Here is a 24422-nt window from a genome sequence, read left to right as displayed (position 1 = left end):
AGGAGGAGGAGGAGGAAGAGGAGGAGGTGGTGGAGGAGGAAAAGGAGGAGGAGGAGGAGGAGGAAGAGGAGGAGGAGGAAGAGGAGGAGGAGGAAGAGGAGGAGGAAGAGGAGGAGGAGGAGGAGGAGGAGGAAGAGGAGGAGGAAGAGGAGGAGGAAGAGGAGGAGGAGGAGGAGGAGGAAGAGGAAGTAAGGGGAAGAGGAAGCAGCTGCCTGAGGAATCAAGGGCTCCCACTTTAAGAATGCTTTACATCTTAGGAGAGATGGTCAGTTCTGTGCTGGGACAGGCCTGTCATCACTGGAGGATGGCCAGCCCTTCCAGCTGCCCTTTAGAATCTTGCTCCAAATTTCAATTGATGATGCTGTTTGGGCCTCGAAAGGCTCTCATTGCCTCGAGGATGAGAACTGTCCTCACGTGAGCGTCGTCAGCTTTCCCTGGGCGTTTAGAACAGGAGTACAGTCTCAGCAGTAGGCTCACTAGGTAAAGTCCTAGGCAAACAATTGCATATTCCAAGTTGAAAAATACTGGAAACCTTCTTTGGTCTTCCCCCAATTTCTTCCTTACATGGCTAGAACTTTTGCGTGTTTGTTTACCTAAATACGTAAATATGTATGTTTGTATATATGGATCCTAACCATTTTTTCCATAGTCATGTGTCCCTTGATAAAATGCAAATATGTTGTTAGGACTAGTATTTTCCAGTCTGTATAACCAGCTCAGTAAAAGGACATCAGAACAAAACTGAGAAGAACAGCAAAAAGACTCCCAAAACCAACCCCCCCATTCCAACACTGACAGCTCGTTCTACACGGTTTGCTGTCATAAAGATTGACATTCTTTATGTCAACCTAGAGGAGCCCACAGCAGTCCAGTGTGCACCTAAGGAGCATATGCCAATGCCCAGGGCAGCTGCAGAGTGAGCTTCGGACACAGTGTCTTCCAGACAGCACCACGAGCAGAGGCTGAGCTCAACCTAGGACTCGCCAGAGCCTGTCCCCCGCACTTCCTTCTCTCTCCTCGATCTTTATCCTCACCCTGTCCCACCCCTACCTGTCTTCTCTGGGAACATTTCTCACCCATGGGGGCTACAGCTGAACTGAGAATGGGAACCCTTCTGACCCAGCCCTTAACAAGGTGCCACTGAAAAGGCAGACGGACACCCATCATTGCCTCAGCTGAGCTGGACCCCGGAGCAGCACTGCAGAGATGTCCACTCACAGCGACCCTGAAAGAGAGAAGCTGCTCTGCTGTGCCATTTACCAGATTCATGTTGCCTCCTTTCCTCTCCTTCCACCTTAAAACAATGAGGTGTGTGCCCTTTCGCAGGGTGATGGTAGGGAGTGGTGAGGGGAGAATGCTTTTTTAAAAAAGCTGCCAGCACCCAATGTTTAGGCAAGCAATATGGGAATTTAAGAAAACAGCCAGATTAATTAGTTTTATTTATGGAGGCCACACAGGCCTGCCAGCTTCTAGCACAGCAGAGTACCCCAGATTCAATTCTCAACTGAATCTCTGAGTGATTGTCGGCCAACACATTCTTAGCCCATCTATATTTGGGACATGTATTTGGAATATGACGAACATATTTTCGGAATAAAATCATATTATTCATACTTTGGAATGAAAATTAAGGGCATGTGCACATTCTTTGAGTGATAACAAAAGGTCACCTGAACTTTCAGAATATGAGACTATTGAGAGTGAGTCTTTTCAGTCATGTGTGCTCATGTTTAATCTTTCAGATTAACAGCATAAGCTAACGCCAAATATCTAGTGATTACGTTACAATACATTTGAGGAGGTTAATACATACTTACATATTTTCAACACTGATTTGAGATGTGAATTTTTCTGTTATTAATGTACATAAAATATTTAGCTGAATTAATTTTTAAAGGCCCATAAGTTGGCTAATTTCCATTCAATACCAGTTACCTGTCATATGTAACAGGAGCTACAGTGTGTTTAGTAATAGTTTGTACTATGCTCCAGAAAGGGAAGATGGACAGTGGATAACATATATCGAACAAAGATTTCATGATGAACACGTCAAAAGCAACCGCAAAAAAAAAAAAGCAAAAGTTGACAAAAGGGACCTAATTAAAATGAAAAGCTTCTGCACAGCAAGAGAAACTATCAACACAGTAAACAACCTACAGAATGGAAGAAAACATTTGCAAACTATGCATCCAATAAAAGTCTAATATCCAGCATCTATAAGGAAATTAAACCAACCAATTAGCAAAAAACAACCCCATTAAAAATGGGCAATGGTTGCAAATGAGCTGAGATAGCACCACTGTACTCCAACCCAGATGACAAAGGAAGACCCTATCTCAAAAACAAAAGTTGTAAGACCAAAAAAAAAGTAGAAATATAAAAAATGTTTTATTGAACAACCTTTTTCCAAGATTTTGCTTTAAGAAAATATATGTCTAGATAAAGCCCAGAAACACTGGTCCAGGTAAGAGTCAATAACTATACAGGACACCAAAGGATGTGACCTTCATTTACCCTTTCTCTCACTCATTCCACTCAAGGCTTTAAGCTAGAACTCGCAAGAGGCTGGTGAGTTTTTGAGATGGTCACTCTGATGCACTGCTGGTGAACGTATATGTCAAGTTAACTTTTACGGAAAGTTTGCGTCCCTTGGACAAGTCGTTCTACTTTCAAAGGTACAAATTAGTGAAAAACTGTCATGGTAGGTTGAAATCGGCCACAAACTCTACCACCAAAGGTAGAGTCTACTTGATGTAGGTCAGACTTGTGGCTTGCTTTGACTAACCGTGTATCATAAAAGTGATGCTGTATAACTTCAGAACAAGACTTTCTTCTAGTTTCATCCAAATTCCGACTGTTCCTGTATGAGTAGGCCCACACTAGACACCCGGAGACAGAGCAAGCCCCTGTCTCAAAATGAAAAGGGTGAGATTCTGTCCTTCCATGCAATGTGGATACAACTGGAGCTTCTTCCAGGTCTAGATCAAAGCCTTGAGCACAATGAACATGAGAAAGGGTAAAACAGGGAAACCTCATGTGGTATCCTATTCAGCAATTGACTCAAAAGTTTGGTCAAGGTTTCGCAATTTCTTTATAACTTAAAAATAAAAATAATATCTAAAGAAAAAAATGAAATGTTTCACTCAGAACAGACTGCTTCATCAAGATATTTAACCATTTAAATGTTGAGGGAAAATGTTCAATAGCTTAGACAAATACTGCCACGATCTCACTTCTACAATTTCTAAAACTGTTATGACACCTGTACCCCCAATAACTTACGGAAAAATAAAATAATGAAATATAATAAAATAAAACAGAAATGAGAATGGCATGCTGAAGTAGGAAGTGCTATCTTTGAATGGCAGCTTGGAGGGGACCAGCTACTCTTGCCTTTCCTGTCGCCCCTCTGAAGCCCAGATGGGCCAGTGGAGTCACCGAGCAGCACCCAGCCAGTCCTCCAACTGCTTGTAGACACATTAGGTGTATCCAAGCCAGCTGACTCCTGTGCACAAGACCCATCCACACAGTCATCAGTCACAGGCCAGTGAATCTTACGGTGCTTTATTTTTCGGCAACACATAACTAACACAAAGGCCGAATGCAGGTAGAAAATTTATGCATTAGTGTTGTTTATCATATTGAAAATTTTAAGACCAAATAAATGTCCATCAACTGGGAAACACAAAGAATCAAGATGTTGAAAACTATTTCATGACATCTGAATACCAATGATGTAATGTTATGTGAGAAAAACGAAATTCTGCAATGTATAAACACAATAGAATCTTGAAGAAAACATGTTAAATTATTCACATGAGATAGCTTCTGGGTAAGCGGATGTGTTTTTTTAAATTTATTCTATGATTTTATTTGGTTTTCCAGTCAGGGTCTCATTCTGTCACCCAGGCTGGCACACAGTAGTGCAATCACAGCTCACTGTGACCTCAAACTCCTAGGATCGGGCAATCCTCCCACCTCAGCCTTCCAGGCAGCTGGGACTCCAGGTATACACCACCAGATCTGGCTATATCTTTCTCTTCTCTTCTCCCCTTTTCTTTCTTTCTTTCTTTCCTTTCTTTTTCTTTTCCTTCCTTCCTTTTTCTTTTTTTTTTTGAGACATGGTCTCACTGTGTCACCCAGGGTGCTGTCCAACTCCTGGCCTTAAGCAATCCTGCTGTCCTGGTCTCCCAAAGGGCTGAGAGGATACACATGAGCCATCACGCCCAGCTGCATTGCTTTTATTTCTAATTTTTATACTATTCCACATTTTTACAGCATAATTTCTTAGCTCAAAAATAAAAATAATATCAAAAGAAAAAATAAGTGTTGCACTCAAAGCAGACTGCTTAAGATATTTAACAAATTAAAACGTTGAGGGAAAATGTTAAATAGTTTAGACAAATACTTCCATGATCCTGCTGCTAAAATTTCTAAAACTGTTTGTGAAATCAGAATGGTATGCTGAGGGAGGAAGTGCTATCTTTGAAGGCGAGCTTGCTGCCAGGAGAGTGTGGATGATTCAGGCACTGAACTGGTGTCTCGGACAACACTGGAAAATCCCCTTGTGGGCCAGTGAGCCCTGACAGAAAACACTACTGTGTGTCCTTAGGGTGCGAGTTCAGTCAGCAGCGTTCCGCAAATTGTATTAAAGTTATACAATGAGTGATGTAATGGCCGGAAAGTTTTCAATACTTTAGCAAAATGCTGACTATTTTTAAAGCATGTTTGTTATTGGGAGAAAGTTCAGTTTACTGGTAGGAACTTCTAAAACTAATATTTTAGAAGTTGAAGCTTCTCATTGTTGTGGTTGATTCAGGTAAAAATGGTTTCCTATGTAGTCACTTTAAAATTTACATAACCACACACACAGAGATTATCACACTAGATCTTTCTCTACAGTGTAATACCCAAACAGCCCCTAAACACTCTCCATTGCCCTGATCATATAAAAAAAAAAAAAAAAAGAGTGAGTTATGAGCACCTCTCTTAAGAGAAATCGCCTTCTGCCATCTGTTCCTAAAATCAGCCAGTGGTCAATTGATTAATCCAGATTCGAAGACTGCCTTGGAGAAAACCCACTGGTCAATGGCCGTATGACCTCACGATTTCCATTCTTTCCACAACCGAGCAGTGGCTGCTTTGGAAACACGTTGGTGAGCGCAAAGCCAACAGGACTCCACCTGTCCTCCTAACTGCACATCCCTGCCCTGTGACAAACAGGGCTTAATAAAGAGCAGCCCAGTGAAAACTATGGCTAAAGGGGAGCTCATAAGTCCTCCTGCCACTCCCAATCTAAGGGGTTCCTCACACTCAGTGTCTAGAAGAAATTCAGCATCCACAAATGCTAACGTGCCATGAAGTAACAGGCCTGTGACATCAAATTCCACCAGAAGGAAGAACACTTCTGCTCTACATTCAAGGCAGAGTAACAGGAACTGGGTTTACTTCTTCACTTGAAACAGTCAAAAATCAGACAAAATATATGAAACAATGTTTTTCAAGATGCTGTATACCAGGCAATTAAGGACAGTGGCCACTGAGGCTGCAAACATGCAAAATTAGCCCTGTAATTGCCGCAGCCTATGACCTTGAGCGAGTTTCTAGCCTATGGCTCATGACATGGAGACCTGCAAAGGTCCTTGTGTGAGTAATCAGTGCATGCGTGTGAGAAGGCTACCTGAAACCATCCAAAAACCATCCACAAGGATGAAGAATGGTTTCCAGTCTCCCCATATGACTGGGAACAGGAACTGTTCCCAACACCTAGAGTGGAAATAGTCAAAATTCACAGGGCATTTATGTTAGTCCCTTCTTGCATTGCTATAAAGAAATACCTGAGACTGGGCAATTTATGAAGAAAAGAGGATCAACCGGCTGACGGTTAAACATTTAACAGTTTAACGGTTCTGCAGCCTGTATTGGAAGCATGGTGCTGGCATCTGCTTGGCTTCTAAGGAAGCCTCAGGAAACTTACAATCACAGAGGAAGGCAAAGGGAGAGTAAGCACTATCACATGGCGAGAGCAGGAGCAAGTGTGTACACCCCCCCCCATGGTGGTGGGGAGGTGTACACACTTTCAAACACCAGATCACATGAGGACTCACTCACTATCACAACAGCAGTACAAATGGGGATAGTGTTAAAGTATAACAACTTCCCCCATGATCCAATCACCTCCCATCAGGCCCCACCTCCAACATTGAGAATTACCAATGAATATGAGATTTGGTGGAGATCTAGATCCAAGGCATATCAGTGCTGGGTAGAGTGCTCAGGAAAATCCAGACTCAGTAGTGGGGCATAATTACCCACAGAGCACTTCTCCAGATCTGCCTAACAACCCTAAACCACAAGATTCAAAGAATCAAGTTGCTTCCAACTAACTCAACTAAACACCAAAATGATACTTGAGAATATCTACAGGAATAGGAAAATATCAAGCAGTCAACAAGGTAAAATTCACAATGTCTGAAATGTCAACAAAGATTAACAGGTATGCAAAGAAGCTGGAGAAACACAATCATAATGAGAATAATCAATCAATCAATCAAAATTGATCCAGGCTGATACAAATGCTAGAGTTAGATGACCAAAACCGAAGGGGAGCAAATATTAGAATTAGAAGCAAAGATAATTTGAGTAATTGTATTCCATATGCTGAAAAAGATTTTTAAAAACAGGGATATGCAAATAGTAGAGACATGAAAGATATAAACAAGACCTAAATCAAACTTCGAGAGATAAAAAATAAGGTATCTAAAATAAAACTACACTAGAAAAGATTAACAGTAGGTTAGACACGACAGCAAAAAAGAATATGAGCTTGAAGATATAGCAATAAAATCTAAAAGAAAACTTAAAAGAAAAATATTCAATGGAAAGAGCATCAACATGCTGTAGAACAACTTCAGACACCATAAAATATGTACAATTGGAGTCTTTGAAGAGGAAACAGATAGAAGAACCAGAAAAATATGCATTTGAAGAAATAATGACTGAAATTTTTAATATTTAATGAAAAGTATAAACCCCAAAATTTAAGCAGCTCAAGATCCCTAAGTATTTTTCATACTTAGGGAAAACAGCAAGAATACTACCCCAAGGTACATCATAATCAAAATGCTCAAATCCAGTAGTAAGGAGAAGAACTTAAAATAACTCACAGAGGGGAAAAGCACATGAAGCACAAGGAACAAAGATAACTATGACAGCAGCTTCTTCATCAGAAATGATGCAGGCAAAATGCAGTGGACCTCAAAGGGAGAGCACGCACTGTCACACGGCCAGAGCAGGAGCAGGGTGGCGGGGCAGGGGAGGTGTATACGTTTTAAACAGCCAGATTACATGAGAACTCACTCACCATCACAACAGCAGTACAAATGGGGACAGTGTTAAAGTATAACATAAAAATATACCATCCTTTGGTATTGGCAGGGGATTGGTTCCTGAACCCCTATATGCTGTCTTTATCAAAATCCATCAGTTCTTAAGTCTCCTGTATAAAATGACAGTTTCTGAATATAACCTATGCACATCCTCCATTAAGCTTTAACTTATTTCTAGATTACTTATAATACCTAATACAATGTAAATGCCATGTAAATAGTCACTACATTCTATTGCTCTTCATTTGCATTATTTTTATCGCGTATGGTTATTTTTCATTGTGTTTTTCTTTTTCAAACATATTCTACCTGTGGTTGCTTTAATCCGTCGCTGCAGAACCCACAGATATGGAAGGGCCAACTGTCAGGTCAAACAAGGCTGTTAACCCAGAATTCTACATCAAAAGCGAAGGCAAGGGCTAGACCTTCCAGAATGGCAAAATGAGGAGCTTGGCAGACTCTCTTTTCCATTTAGCTGAAGAACATTATTTTTTAAAAAAGCATTTAAAGTCCCTGGAAATTGTCTTTAGAAATAACACTCCATGCTGGGTAAGTTAGGACAAGACAGCAGAGCCTCCCACTTCTCTGGGCTCTGAGCCTAAGATAATGACTTCACTCTGGAAGGGGCAGGTGACCCGTGTTTCTCACTCTGTCCAGCCCCACTTTTCAGAAGTTCTATTCCACCCAAGCAGGCTCTAGAGAAATGACGTTCCTCTTCTCCACCAAGGCCTTCCTCATAGTTGGGGGGAGTTTATTACGGATGCTCTCACCTTGTTTACTTGGAGTGGGGGTTCCATGCCAGAAAGAACAAGCCAAGATCAGGGGTTACCACCAGCACCACCAGTGCCTGTTGTGCAGCAGAGATGTCACTCTGGAGCAGTGGGCTGCTGTCCCAGACCCTGGCATTATATACTGGCATGGAGATTCTACCCAGGATAAAAAGAATGCCATACGGGTTAACAACTCTGCACAAGGAGGATGGCATCATTTGGAACAAAGCGTGGAGAACTCCGTCCTTAAATATGTTGTTGAAAGCAACAAAGTTCTTGGTGGAGAGTAATCAAGGAGCTGCCCTTAGATTTACAATGCTAGTAACAAAAAACAAAACAGCAGAGTAACTGGAAATGTAATGTAGAGAACAAGAGAAAAAAGCAACCACAAAAAGCTCTCCTGGAATCACAGTCAACACATGCACTAAGTTATACCCACCCAGGTGCAATCAGAGAAAAGCACAAGGTAGTCTGAAAACATTTCCCAAGCCACAAGTACATCAATAAATATTGTAGACCTCACTAGCAAAGGGCTTAAACACAACTGCTGACCAAATGCTGGATGAACAATAAGTTGCCCTGACCCAGAGGCAATTCCTAAGGAAACTAGGCTTCATATACAATTACTTGCATCTCTGATAGTCTGAGAGACTACAGCTAAGGCTGTAACGTGTCAGGAATTAGAAAGAGGAAAAATCCAAGCTACTAGTCCCTGGCTGAGCATGGGTCAAAATGTAAAATTCCCAAATTATGATAACAGACTCCAAGACATACACATATCCATTGAAAAGAGAAAAATCTAACTGGCTAAAGGAACCATGGGCAAACATTGGCCAAAAATCAGGAAATAATGTGACTTAGGCAAGAGGCAACACTAGGTAGCTAGGCAAAAAGTGAGTGTAAGGAGGAAGAAATTTGAGCAAATACATCTGAAGTTGTCTTCTCTGGGGATGGTAGACTTCTTGGAGTTAATACAGGTAAGTTATTAAACAAATAAACAAAAGAATGAGCAAACAAATTCAATGTAAATGTTGGGAGGATGGAGAATTATTATCTAGAGTTGTTACATTTTTTCAAATGTCAACTCTTTTAAAATATGTGATATGCAAATAAAAGGGAAAGTATGATTCATACACAGGAAAAAAAGAACAGCAGGCAATAGAAACTACTCTTGAGGGGTCCCAGATGTTGCCCTTAATAAAGATGTCAAAAGAGCCATTATAACTTAAATGGGTTCAAAGAACTCAAGGAAACCATATCTAAAGAATTAAATGAATATATGATAACAAAATCTTGTGAAATAGACATATCAGTAAAGAGATAGAAACAATAAGAGGAACCAAATGGAAATTCCAGAATGAAAAAGTACAATAATAAAAATGAAAAATTCACAGGAGAGATTCAACAGTAGATTTGAGCTACTTGTGGATAAATCAATAGAGACAGTGGAATCAGAAACAGAGAGAAAATGATGATGAAAAACTAACAAGAGATTCAGAGAGATGTGGGCGCTATTAAATACACCAATACATACACATCATGGGACTGCCAGAGGAGAGGAGTTACATAAATGGTCAGAAATTCCAAGGAAAAAAAACACAAACTCATACCCAGATACCACATAGTCAAAATGTTGAAACTCAAAGAGAGAATCTTGAAAGCTGCAAAAGAAAAACAACTTATGACATACAAGAGGCTCAACTGACTTACTATCAAAACATTGGAAGCCAGAAGATAATGTAACTGCATATTCAAAGCGATTAATATTAAAAACTATCTTTCAAAAATAAATGTAAAATCTCCACATTTAAAAAAAAGAAAGAAAACAGAGAATGTGTTACTAATGCACCTGCATTGCAAGAAACACTAAGGAAGTTCTTTAGGCTGAGAGCCAGTGACCACAAATAACGCAAATTTAAACAAACAAACAAGCCCTAATAAAGATAATTATATAGATTGCCATAAAAGATAATATAATTGCATAAATTTTCTCAACTAAGTTATAAAGCAATGCATAAGAATATGTATATAATTATATCACTTGGCCTACAACAAATAATACATTTAATAATAATAAAACGTATTTAACTACATATATCTAAAAATAACAAAAGATAAGTAACATATTTAATAACAGCAGTACAAAAGATGTGAGTAGGAATACAGCTGCACTGGAGCAGAAAATGATCCCGGATGGTAACTGTGATTCACAGGAAGAAACGATACATCGTAAGTGATAAATAAATATGCTATTTAAATGGTACATATAGTTTAAAAGACATAAGGTTATATAACTAATATGAAAATAAATCTTTAGGTTTGTAATATATTGAGATACAATATTATAACAGCATAAAAGTAATGAATTAACAGAGTTATCCAGAGTAAATTTCTATGTTCAAATGGAATTAAGTTTGTATAATCTAAGATATATATCACTAAAAGTAGCAAAAATTTCAATAACATGTTTACTGTCGTAGGCTTGCCTACTCTTGTAGGCTTCTCTTGCTGATTCCAAACAGTTTTTAATCATTAAACCAAAAGCTTCTACTAGAAAATATCCACTTAACACAAAAGAAGATGCTAGACGAGAAACAGAGGAACAAAAAGATTTGAGACTATAATGTAGAGAAAATAGCAAAACATCAGATTAAGTCTAACCATATTACTAATAATATTCAAGATAAATTGATTAAATAATGTAAAGGGCAGAAATTATGAGAATGGGTACAAAAATAAGATCCAACACCATGTTATCTAGGAGAGACACATTCTAAATTCAAAGACACAAATAGTTTAAAACGCAAAAGATGGAAAAAGATGTAAAATGCAAACACCAAATATAAACGATATGAAGTAGCTATACTAATATTAGATAAAATACACCTTAGATTGAAAATGCTACTAGAAATAAAGAGAAATATTTCATAATGATAAACAGTCTATGTGTTGGGACATATAATAAATGTAAGTATTTATGTACCTAACAACTCAGCCCAAAATGACATAAAGAAAAAGCTGACATAATTGAAAGGCGAAACAGACAACTCAATATGCAATAATTGGAGACAATGCTCAACTTTCAGTAATAGAACGATTAGACAGAAGATCAACAAGAAAACAGAAGATTTAACAAAACAATTAAACAATGAGACTTAACAGACTTCTATAGAACACTCCATCCAGTGACAGCAGAATAAACATTTTTCTTAAGTGCACACAGAACATTTTAGGAGACAGAGCATATGCCAAGCCATAAAACGAGCCTCAATAAGTTTAAAAGACTGAAAGCATGTTAAGTCTATTCTCCAACCACATGGAGTTATATTAGAAATCAGTAACAGAAGGAAATGTGGTAAATTAACAAAAGTATGGAAAATGAAGAACACACTCAAATAAACAATCATTGTGCAAAAAGACATTATGTAAAGGTACAAAACTCACTAAAAATCATAAGCACACATAAAAACATAGAAAAGTATAACACCAACTGTGGTGTGGAAACCATTCTTGACTTAAGAGAATAAATGATGAACCAATTAAAAAAACTATAACTTTTCCAGACAGAGACTACAGTAAGATATAAAGAGAAACAATAAAAAGTTAAAAAGTGAGCAAATGAAGTTAAAGTGTAGTTTTTATTAGTTTTCTTTTCACATGCTTGTTTTTACAGGTGGTGGTAAATCATCATCAATAGTCATAAATAATTAGTTAAAGAGTATTTGCAAGCCTCCTGGTAACCTCAAATCAAAAAACATACAACGAATACACAAAGAATAGAAAGAAATCAAAGCAAACCACCAGAGAAAACCACCCTCACTAAAAAAAATACAGGAAGGAAAGGAAGACTGCCAAAAACCCAGAATACCAACAACAAAATGGCAGAAGTAAGTCTCTACTTAGCAATAATAACATAACATTGAATGTTAATGGACTAAACTCTCTAATCAAAAGACATAGAGTGACTGAATGGATGAAAAGAAACAAGACCCGATGATCTGATCTGTTGCCTACAAGAAATGTATTTCACCTACTCAACACGTAGACTGACAATAAAGGGATGGAAAAAGATATTCTATGCCAATGGAAACCTAAAAACCAGCAGGAGTAGCTATATTTATATCAGACAAAACAGATTTCAAGACAAAAACCATAAGAAGAGACAAAAAATCATTATTAATGATAAAGGGTTCAATTCAGCAAGAGGATATAACAATATTAAATATATATGCACCTAACACTGGGGCACACAGATATATAGCAAATATTATTAGAGCTAAAGAGAGAAACACACAATAGCACAATAATAGCTGGAGACTTCAACACCCCACTTTCAGCAGTTGAAAGATCTCCCTGACAGAAAATCAAGAAAGAAACACTGGTCTTAATCTGCTCTACAGAATAAATGGACCTAATAGATATTTACAGAACATTTCATCTAACAGCTGCAGAAAACACATTTTTCTCCTCAGCACATGGATCATGCTCAAGGGTGTACCATATGTTATATCACAAAACAAGCCTTAAAACTTCAAAAACTTAAATTAATATCAAGCATATTTTGTAACTGCAATGAAATAAAACTATAAATAATAACAAGTGAAATTTGGAAAACTATATAAACAACTGGAAATGAAACAATACAGTCCTGAATAACTAGCGGGTCAATGAGGAAATTAAAAAGAAAATTGAAAAATTTCTTGCAACAAATGATAGTGGAAACACGGAATATCAAAATCTATGGCAAACAGCAAAAGTGGTACTAAGAGGGGATTTTATAGCTATAAGTGCCTACATCAAAAAAGAAGAAAAACTTCAAATACGTAACCTGGTGATGCATCTCTACAGAACTAGAGAAGCAAGAACAAACCAAACTCAAAATGAGTAAAAGAAAAGAAATACTAAAGATAAGAGCAGAAATAAAGGAATTTGAAGTGAAAACAAAAGATCAATGAAACAAGCTGGTTTTTTTGAAAAGATAAACAAAATTGACAAATCTTTAGCTAGACTAAGAAAAAAAGAGAGATGACCCAAATAACATTGGAAATGAAAAAGGAGACATTGCAACTGATACTGCACAAATGTAAAGGATCATTAGTGGCTGCTATGATCAACAATATGTGAATAAATTTGAAAATCTAGAAGAAATGAATAAATTATCAGATACATACAACCTACCAAGATTGAACCATGAAGAAATCCAAAACCTGAACAGACCAATAAAACATAATGAGATTGAAGCCATAATAAAAATGCTCCCAGTGAATAAAAGCTGGCACCTGATGTCTTTACTGCTGAATTCTACCAAATATGTAAATAACTAGTAGCAATCCTACTCAAACTGTTCCTAAAAATAAAGGAGGGGATACTTTCAAATTCATTCTATGAAGTAAACATTACCCTGATACCAAAGCCAGATAAAGACACAATAAAAAAAAAAAAAAANAAAAAAAAAAAAAAAAAAAGCTACAGGCCAGTATCTTTGATGAACATTGATGCAAAAATACTCAACAAAATACAAACAAACAGAATTCAACAATGCATTAAAGAGTTCATTCATCATGCATGTCCAAGTGGGATTTGTCCCAGGAATGCAAGGTTGATTCAACACACACAAATCAATCAATGTGATATATTATATCAACAGAACAACGGGCAAAAAACATATGATCATTTCATGCTGAAAAGAATTTGGTAAAGTTTAATATCACAAGAAGAAACTGAAAGCCTTTCCTCTACGTAGGCAACAAGGATGCCTACTTATACCACTGTTATTCTACATAGTACTTGAAGTGCTACCTAAAGCAGTCAAAGAGAAAGAAATAGAGAACATCCAAACTGGAAAAGAGGTCATCAAATTATCCTTGCGTAAAGAAGAGGTGATCTTATATTTGGAAAAAACTAAAGATTCCACAAGAAAACTATTAAAACTGACAAATTCAGTTAAGTCGCAGGATACAGTTCGACATAACAAAAATAAGTAGCATCTCTTTTTGCCAAGTGAGCAATATGAAAAAGAAATTTTAAAAGTAATCCCACTTACAATAGCTACATGTAAAATTAAATAACCAGGAATTAACCAAAGATGTGAAAGTTCTCTGTAATGAAAACTATAAAACACTGATGAAAAAAAATGAAGAGGTCACCAACAAATGGAAAGATATTTTATGTTCATGGACTGGAAGAATCAGTATTGTTAAAATGCCCATACTACCCAAAACAATCCACAAGTTTGACCCAATCCTTATCAAAATACCAATGACAGCTTTCACACAAATAAAAAGAAATATCCTAAAATGTATATGGAATCACAGAAGACCCAGAACAGACAAAGCTAACCTAGGGGAAAAAAACTGAATGAATCATGTTACCTAACTTCAAATTATACTACAGGCTATACAGTAACCAGATGGCATGGCAGTGGCATAAAAACAGACACATAGACCAATGGAACAGAATAGAGAACCTGGAAACAAATCCATACACCCACAGTGAACTCATTTTTGACAAAGAAGAATATACACTGGGGGAAAGACAGTTTATTCAATAAATGTTACTAGGAAAACTCGATATTCACATGCAGAAGAATAAAACTTGACCCCATTTCTTGCCTTAATAAAAATCACATCAAAATGGATTAAAGGCTTAAATCTGAGACCTCAAATTATGAAACTACTACCAGAAAACACTGGGGAAACTTTCCAGGACACTGGTCTGAGCAAACACTTCCTAATAGCCTACAAGCAAAGCAACCAAAATGAGATCACATCATGTTAAAAAAGCGTCTGCAAAGCAAAGTTAACAATCAACAAAGTAAAGAGACAACTCACAGATGGGAGAAAATATCTACAAACTAACCATCTGACAGGGATTAATAACCAGGCTACATAATGAGCTCACACAGCACTATAGGAAAAAATCTAGCAATCTGATTTTTAAAGGGGCAAAAGATTTGAATAGACAGTTCTCAAAAGAAGATATACAAATGCCAAACAGGCATATGAGAGATGTTCAACATCACTGACAATCAGAAAAATACAAATTAAAACTATGAGATATCATCTCACTCCAGTTAAAATGGCTTTTATCCAAAAATCAAGCAAAAACAAATGCTGGCAAGGATGTGGTAAAAAGGGAACCTTTGTACGCTGTTGGTAGAAATGTAGATTAATAAATCACTATAGAGTACATTTTGGAAGTGCTTCAAAAAACCAAAAATAGAGCCACCATACGATCCAGCAATTCCACTGCTGGGTATATACCCAAAATAAAGGAAATTAGTATATGGAACACATATCTTCATTCTGATGTTCACTGCAGCACTGTTCACAATAGCCAAGATTTGAAAGCAACCTAAATGTCCATCAGCAGATGAATGGATAAAGAAAATGCATATACATAATGGAATACTGAATCAGCCATTAAAAAAATGAGATCCTGTCATTTGCAATGACATTCATAGAACTGGAGATCATTAAGTGAAACAAGCCAGCCACAGAAAGACACACATTGCATGTTTTCACTTATTTGTGGGATCTAACATCAAAATCAAAACAATCAAACTCACAGACATAGAAACTAGAAGGATTGTTACCAGAGGCTTGGAAGGGTAGTGAGGATGTGGCGAAGGTGGGGATGGTTAATGGGTAGAAAAGAATAGTTACAAAGAATAAATAAGACCTGGTATTTGATAGCACAATGGGTAAACCTCAATCAAAAATAACTTCACCGTACATTTTAAAATAACTAAAAGTGTGTAAGTCAATTGTTTGTAACACAAAAGATAAATGCTTGAGGAGACAGATACCCAATTTTCCTTGATGTGATTATGCATTGCACGCCTGTACCAAAATATCTCATGTACCTCATAACTATAAACACCTACTATGTACCCACAAAAATTAAAAATAAAAAATTTTAAATAAAATCAGTCAAAAACTAAATGATCCAGCAATTCCACTCTTACATGCATATCTAAGAAAAATAAAAACATTTATCCATGTAAAACTTATATACATATATTCATAGCATCATTATTCAGAATATCCACTATTGAAAAACAATCAAAATACCTATTTAATCTTATCAGTATTCACTGATAAGGAGACAAACAAAACACAGCCATATAATAGAATATTATTTGGCACTTAAGAGAATAAGATGAAAGGAGTACTGACACATGCTATCGCAGTGATAAACGTTGAAAACTTTAAAGAAACCAGTCACATATTCTAATAGTTCCATTTATATCAAAAGTACATTACAGGCAAAGTCATAGTGACAGAAATTAGATTATTGCTTGCCAAGGGCTCAAAGAGGGGTGGGAAGGATGATGTGGGATGACTGCCCTGAATGAGTAGCTTTCTCCTTTTTGCAGAGGTAAAGATGTTCTAAACCTAAATTATGGCTGCACAATATTGTGAAAACTACTGGATTGTGCACTTTAATTGGATGAATTTTATGGTATATGAATTATATTTCAATAAAGATGTTTTCAAACAGGCAAAATAAAAATATTTTCAGCCATACAAATGCTAAAAAAACTCATCACCAACGGTCTTACATTAAAAGAAAAGTTAGAAGAAATCCTATAGGTAGAAATAAAATGACAAAATGATGGAAATACAAATCTACACAAAGGAAAGAAAAGCACAAGACATGTCAATAACATGGGGGAAAAACATACATACATGCAAACACGAACATATATGTGTATACACATACCACACACACAAACATACACACACACACACCATCCGTAATCACATATACACATTACTTTTTAAAAAGTAATATCTATTTAAACAAAAAGAATAACAATGTAATGCGGGCTGATAACATGTTTAAGTGACATGAATGCCCATCATGGCAGAGTCTGGGAGGGAATTGATGAACACATTCTACCGCAATGTTTTTATACTATGTGTGAAAGAGTATAATATTAATTGAAGGTAGACTGTGGTAAGTTAAAATGTATACAATACTATAAATCTTTAATGCAACCACTAAAATAACAATATAAAGTTGTAATTATGGCTATGAAGAAAAAAATCATAAAAAGAGGGGAAAGGAACAAAAACGAGACAGAATCAACAGAAAAATAAAAACATCATAAACTGAAATCAACTACATCAATAGCGACAGTAAATATAAATGGTCTAAAGTCTCCAATTTAAAGGCAGAGGTTGTTAGACTGGATTTTTTTTAAAAAAAAGCAAGATTCACCTATCTGTCACCTACAAGAAACACATTTTAAACATAAATATAGGTTGAAACAAACATAGCATGAAAGACATATACCACACTAGCACTAGTCAAACAAAAGCTGAAGGGGCTATCTTAACATCTGACAAAGTAGATTTCAAGCAAGGAATATTGATAGATATAAAGACTTTTGTTATATGATGATAAGGGGTCAATTGATTAAGAAAACATAAAAATCCTGAATGTATTTACCTCTGGTAACAATGCTTCAAAATTCATGACTCAAACACTGAAAGAAATAAAGAAAAATACCCCCACTGTTATTGCTAGAAATATCAATGTCTCACTCTCAATAATTAATAAAAATAGAAAAGCAACAAGAAGACTTTAACAAAAGTATAAATGAACTTCACCTAATTTGTCTAATTTATGAAACACTCCATCTAACAACAGTGGAATATACATTCTTTCCAGGTACACAGCATGAGAGACCATATTCTGTGCCATTAAACAACTCTCAATAAGCTTAAAAGGATTAATGTTACTCAGAGTATGTTCTTTGAGCACAGTGTAATTAAATAAGAATTCAATAACTGAATGATATCTGGAATAACCTCAAATATTTGAAAAATAAATACCACACATCTAAATACTCCATTGGTCAAAGAAGAAATCAAAAAGAAAATTATGAGCTAGTTTGTATTGAATGTAAGGGAAATTAAAACACTGAAATCTATGGGATGCTAATAAACTAATACACAAGAGGAAATTAATGACACTAAATATGAAAATTAGAAAAGAACACCTCAAAGCAACGCCTTCATCTTCCACTTAGAAACCAGAAAAATAACACATGAAACAGAAAGTAGGCAGAAGAATGGTGTATCAAAGTGGAAATCAAGGAACTAGAAAACAAAAAGCATAACTATTCCGATTCAGTAATCCTTGGGGTTGGGCTGTGACTTCTAGCTCCTCAGGTGGCTCTGACGCAATGCCAGGTTTGTAAACTGGTGGACAAGGTGTCCTTCAGAATCCCTTCAAACTATGATATCCTAAGAAATTATGACCTCTGTATCATGTCAGTCCTTGAAATGTGGATTATGAGAACAATCTGATCCGTACAGCACAACAATGCTCTGTAAGAGGATCTGTAAGACGTCTTGGATACGGATGTAATTACAGACTGATAAAATGCAGACCGCTGAAGTGTTTGCGACAGTGAAGTTTTCTAAGGGCTCTATTCCTGTACTCACAAACCATCCCAAAATAACATGGGGCTGGGAGGCATGGAAGGCACCTGCCGCCCCCTGACACCTCATGATTGATGGGCCAGGTACTATTACCTGTAATTCTTACAGCAGGGCTTGGATATAGGTTTAATTAGCTCGTCTACAGACTGAAACCCACAGGCCAGTGAGGCTGTCTCTGGATCTCTGTGAAATCTGCTGGTAACTGGTGGGAGAACTCATTATGTGAGTCCAGACCTTTTCTGCCTCAAACACTCTCTAATCCACGTTGCTCAATTCCTGGAGCAGTGATGAATAAACATAAGAAACAGATCATTTGTTATTCTATGAACTGAGCTGAATATTCAAATCAAGACCAGTCACTAGAGTATACCTCAGGACATGTCACCTGAGTTATTTACCAAACAGTATAGAAGAAAAAATAAAATACTTATATGCTGAAACCTCATTATATATTCTCTGTTTTTGAAAATCCAGCACATATTTTTAATGAGCTGTGAAGTGCATGGGTGGGCGCCAACACAGCACTGTCTCACATGGAACGCGACCTCGACAGGAGCAGCATGGGGCAATTCTAGGTGCTCAGGTGTGTGTGAAGGGTCCCCTGCCCAAGGTGGTGGGGAAGGGGCGGGGAAATGTCAGCCGCCAACATGGTAAGCTGAGGTCTTCAGCCTGCAGCCTCTGGATGTCTAGTTAGTCTCTCCTGGAGATGACAGGTATAATTTCTCTACAAAATTTATTCTCCACCTCCTTTATGCATGTGAATTAACTTTTTGAGAGAATCAGTTAACTAACTCTACAGTAATAGTGTTCACTTCAAGCACAGCAATTTAGAATGTCTGTTTCCTCTCCTCCTACATCTGTTCCAAGAGTGGAGTGAATACATTTGAATTATTTTCTGGATATACAGTAATTGCTGGTAAATGACAAGTCACTCGTCTGCATGGTGGGCTGTGGATTTCAGGTGGGGACTGGCCAGGCTGAGCTACATGAACAGCTGACATGGTTGCCAGAGGTGCATGGAGAAGGGAAAGGCTGGTTTGACTCAGCGAGTCAGAGGGGTGGTCCAGCAGGCAGCCACCAGCCGGGGCCACTTAGATGGTGAGTCATCCGGACACAGTGGATTGAGGGACCCCAAAGTATCCCACACTCTACCTCCAGCTCCCACTTCCTTCAATGTGCAAGCACCTACACTGTGGCGTTTATACCTTACTCCTTTGGGTTAAAACATCGTGTCTCCTATTTTTCTTAAAATACGGAAACGATCAGGATGAATGACTGTTGCATGCCTCCATTATCCATCATAATATCTTAATCATACACCTGGCTCTTTGTACGGCCCTTCACACACTTCAAAATTCTCTCAAACAGGGCGTTCTAACATCATCTCCCAAAACCCCGTGGCAGGACATGGCGAGGTTATTCCATTTACTCCAAGACCAGCTCAGAAGAACGCAGGTGTGGGCTTTGCCTGCTTTCCACTGGCGCACCCAGTCCTTTGGAGGTGGCCCATGCGTGACCAGTGCTGCTTTAGGTTCCAGCCTCGAGTTCTACGGCAACTCAACTGTGCTTATAACTTTTCACCGACAGACATCAAGCAGCTGCACAAAAAGGCCCGTTTACAAATTATACTTCAAGGCCCACATCTTACTACTTTTAGTTGTTTTAAAGCTTAGTACCCGCAACAGAACTAACCCCTGCCCTATTTGGGGGACGCAGCGCCACGATCCAGGCACCTTCTGCTCCCCGTCCTCATCCAGGAGTGGGCAGGGACTCCTCTCGCACTGCCCAGCAGGGAGCTGTCTGCTTCATCTCAGCCGTCCTGAGTCGGTGCCCAGTGTCATGTCCAGCCTGGAAAGCTGCAGAAAGGAAGCCCTGGTCGCACCTTCCTGCAGTGCTCCTGCCCAGGTAGGGCGTCTGGGCAGCCCTGGCAGAGGAGGAGGCCAGGGCATCCTGCCATGGGCTGCAGCTGTAACCCGCCTCACCAGGCAAGCAGCTTCAGCACATACTGAATATTCTTATTCCATATTTAGCAGAGGTTTAAACTGAACTGGGAAAATACATTTTAGAACAGCCCGGAACAGAAGTTCAGATATGCAAACACCCGAAGACATCCTCTAGCCATGGATATAGTCAAGAGAAGATTACTCAGCTGTTTTGCCTGGATTCAGTGAACCCATCGGTCATTTCTATGCGCTGCTCAGGACTTCACAGATTGTCCATTCACCTTTAAAAGCCAACATGTGACCTTGTATTTTTCCCAACATGACTGTATTTGGCACAGATTGATTGCCCACATATTGGGGAGGGAGTCTGTATCGCCAATCATGTTTTCAGGAGAGTGATTCAAGTTTCTTGAAACCCTGAAGGAAGTCAAATTCACTTAGGTCATTTCTCTTCCTTTTTGCAATTTTCTTATTAAAAGGTTTATCCTCACTAGCCTTTCCCAGCTCACATGACAAGATCTGTTCCAAGATAAATGACACCTTGCATCACCCTGAACCAGCTAAGACGGGGCTGAAGCATTACTTGAAATGATGGAGAAGAAGGGGAACTAGAACAGATACATCCATAACTTAGAAGTTAGTTGAGAGGAAATAATGTCCAGGAGAGAAGTCATTATTTTTAAAACATAATGATCACAATTTGTATTATGAAAACTAATTAGCGGATTCCATGCAGACACATTACTTCCATGCCACATGAACGAATGAGTGTATGAAATCCCATCTTTCTGTTGTTAAAAATAACAGTAACACACAATTGTTTCCTGCTGACGGATCGCTGTGCTGCAGTTGGACCAGGTATGCCGGGAGACGCCAAAGTGCATGACGCCTCTGTAGTTAGGAACTGGGATGAGAAGAGACCAGTCCTCAGCTGTGCAAAGTACACAACAACGCTGCAGAAACTGCTCGGGTCACACCACATCACCTCATCCTCAAGACAGTCCTTCGAAATGGATTATCCTCATTTTAAAGACAAAAATCTGATGCCAGAGGAAACTAAGCCACCACAGTGGGGAGGTGGAGAAGGGAGGTGAACTGGGGGAGGGCTCCCTGCATGGGGTCTGGTGTCCCTGAAACACAGGGCGTGTGATTCACAGAGTCAGGAAATGGCATAGGAGAAACAGCAAAGAAACGAGATCATAGCTTGAGGCTTGCCTCTTTATGTCTTTTTTAAATTATTTTCTTTTTAGAAACAGGTTCTTGCACCATCTCCCAGGCTGGAGTGCAGTGGCGCAGTCACAGCTCACTGCAGCCTTGAACTCCCGGACTCCAGCCATCCTCCCGCCTCAGCCTCCCAAGTAGCTGGGACCACAGGCATGTGCCACCACGCCTGGCTACTTCCTTTTATTTTTGTAGAGACTAAGGTCTGTATGTTGCTCAGGCTGGTCTTAAACTCCTGGGTTCAAGTAACCTTCCTGCCTCAGCATTCCATCTTTATGTCACTTTAAGGGGCTTGGCCTTTAATCCAAGAAGCAAAGTGCAACTTTCAAGAGTTTCCAATTAAACAGGTGAATCGAGACCAAAGTGGGAGTGTGCCCTAATTTACTCCTAAGTGCTGTCTGGAGAGTGCTCTTCCTTCTCTCTTGAGACCAGAATAAAGCAAGTGCAGACAGCCTCCCCGGGGCTCCCAAGCTGAGCCAGGGAGAGGATGTAAGGGAGGTGAGCAATGAGCCAGCCCCTCCCACAAGCTAACGTAAATCCACGTACAGCACATTAGGTACACTAAGTACACGGCACCTTGATGGGGGATGAGGAGGACTGATGGTTACAGCAGATGAAATTGGCTAGACCGGAAACAATAAGTCATGAGAAAAGGAATTCAGATGCGTACAGGGAGTTCTCTTTTAAAGCAGAGCTCTTCTGAGCCATGAAGGAAAATGGTTTCTAATTCAGTATCTCTTATCAGGAGAGCTGTTCCTGGGCAGTGACTCTGTTCTCTGACTGAATATCGTCAAGTTGCTGGTTCTGGCAATGAGATGTGATTCAGCATTTAAATGAGACAGGAAGACAAGTCGTAATTTGTCCCAGTGATCACTACGGGTGCTTTCATCAGGCCCCTCTGCTTCCACAAGGACCAGACAATGTTCATGGTGGAACATTAAAGTCACGAAACCAAAGAGCAGCGTCCTGCCTCGTGACTTTATGCTTAGTTGTTTGTTAAAAATCTTTCTGGCCGGGCACAGAGGCTCACGCCTGTAATCCCAGCACTTTGGGAGGCCGAGGCGGGTGGATCACAAGGTCAAGAGATCGAGACCATCCTGGTCAACATGGTGAAACCCTGTCTCCACTAAAAAATACAAAAAATTAGCTGGGCATGGTGGCGCGTGCCTGTAATCCCAGCTACTCAGGAGGCTGAGGCAGGAGAATTGCCTGAATCCAGGAGGCGGAGGTTGCGGTGAGCCGAGATCGCGCCATTGCACTCCAGCCTGGGTTACAAGAGTGAAACTCCGTCTCAAAAAAAAAAAAAAAAAATCTTTCTGGCCGGGCACAGAGGCTCACACCTGTAATCCCAGCACTTTGGGAGGCTGATCACGAGGTCAGGAGATCAAGATCATCCTGGCTAACACAGTTCAACCCCGTCTCTACTGAAAATGCAAAAAGTCAGCCGGGCGTGGTGGCAGGTGCCTATTACTCCAGGTACTCGGGAGGTTGAGGCAGGAGAATTGTTTGAACTGGGGAGGAGGAGGTTGCAGTGAGCTGAGATCACGCCACTGTACTCCAGTCTGGGCAACAGAGCAAAACCCCACCAAAAAACAAAACAATCTTTCCACTCACAAAGCAGAAAGCATGTTCTCATGCGTGATGATGACTTATGAGGACCAAGTGACAGGATGCTTTAGAGGAGTAGCCTTCTTTGAAATGAACACTTGTTCTTGGTGTATAAATACATCTTTTTATTTGGGAAATTCACGATTCCTTGTGTACACAATGAAAAAATAAAATCTCTAGGACTGTGAACTGTGCCTGCCTGCTACAGTGTATCTTCTTGCAAGCGTGCATTGTGGGAGTGCAAAGAGTATTTCTGAAGAGGCTTGCCTGGAGTTTTCTACAAAGAGTGCAATCTTTGCAGTGCATCTTACCATAGAGCCAGAGAGTTCTGGGTGGAAGCCGAGCTCACCCACTGTCTCCCCACATGCAATTTTCTGCCTGGGAGGACCCATGTGGTGCCCAGTGACACCAGGAAGAAGGTGCTTCACTGTGGCCCACCGCAGGATACAAGAACTTTCAGCTGGCCTTAGCGCATCTCTGCTTCTGGCTGAACAGTGTCTGACAATCCAGGAGGAAATCAGTATCATGTGCTAAAGCATCCCTTTCCATGTAAATGCACACTCTTCACACTGGACAGACTTTCTATATAATTAGGATGCAAAACCCGTGGTGACAATTCAATCTGTGAACTTAGATATATCACTCACTGAAGAAATATTTTAAAGCTGGAAGGAGAGTTAAGAGTAATTTTGGTCCTTCTCCTTCACTGCATAGGAGGCAACTGAGGCATGAAAGATGCTGTGACTTCTCCAGCACTGCACTAGACACGCATCTTCAAAGTCTCCCACACTCCACACGTGGACTTTGAAGTTCTGTTGGAAGCAGCATAGTTCTAGGCCCTGCTACAGACATGCTGGAGTCCTGGGCTTGGACAAATGGAGGGACAGTGTACCTGGGCAGTGTGAGTGCTGGGAGTTGTCAGGCAGTGGCGCCTCCGAGAGGAGGAGACCCAAGCCACGGTCCGACACATCCTGCCCACGGCGCACCTGCTGCGATCCCCGCTTTCCCTTACCGCCACCACAAGCCCAGTGCGCACCT

At 39.3% G+C, this 24422-nt stretch overlaps 1 protein-coding gene across 2 annotated transcripts in view; it reads right to left on the bottom strand.

Moving 5' to 3' along the window:
* The window catches only part of GABRG3 (gamma-aminobutyric acid type A receptor subunit gamma3), a 488421-nt gene that overhangs the window by 454117 nt on the left and 9882 nt on the right, over positions 1-24422 (bottom strand). The gene's annotated exons all lie outside the window — the stretch shown is intronic.

This window comes from Cebus imitator, unplaced genomic scaffold (assembly GCF_001604975.1).
Source record: "Cebus imitator isolate Cc_AM_T3 unplaced genomic scaffold, Cebus_imitator-1.0 Scaffold392, whole genome shotgun sequence".
Lineage (NCBI taxonomy): Eukaryota > Metazoa > Chordata > Mammalia > Primates > Cebidae > Cebus > Cebus imitator.
This window is presented reverse-complemented; position numbering and strand designations above follow the sequence as displayed.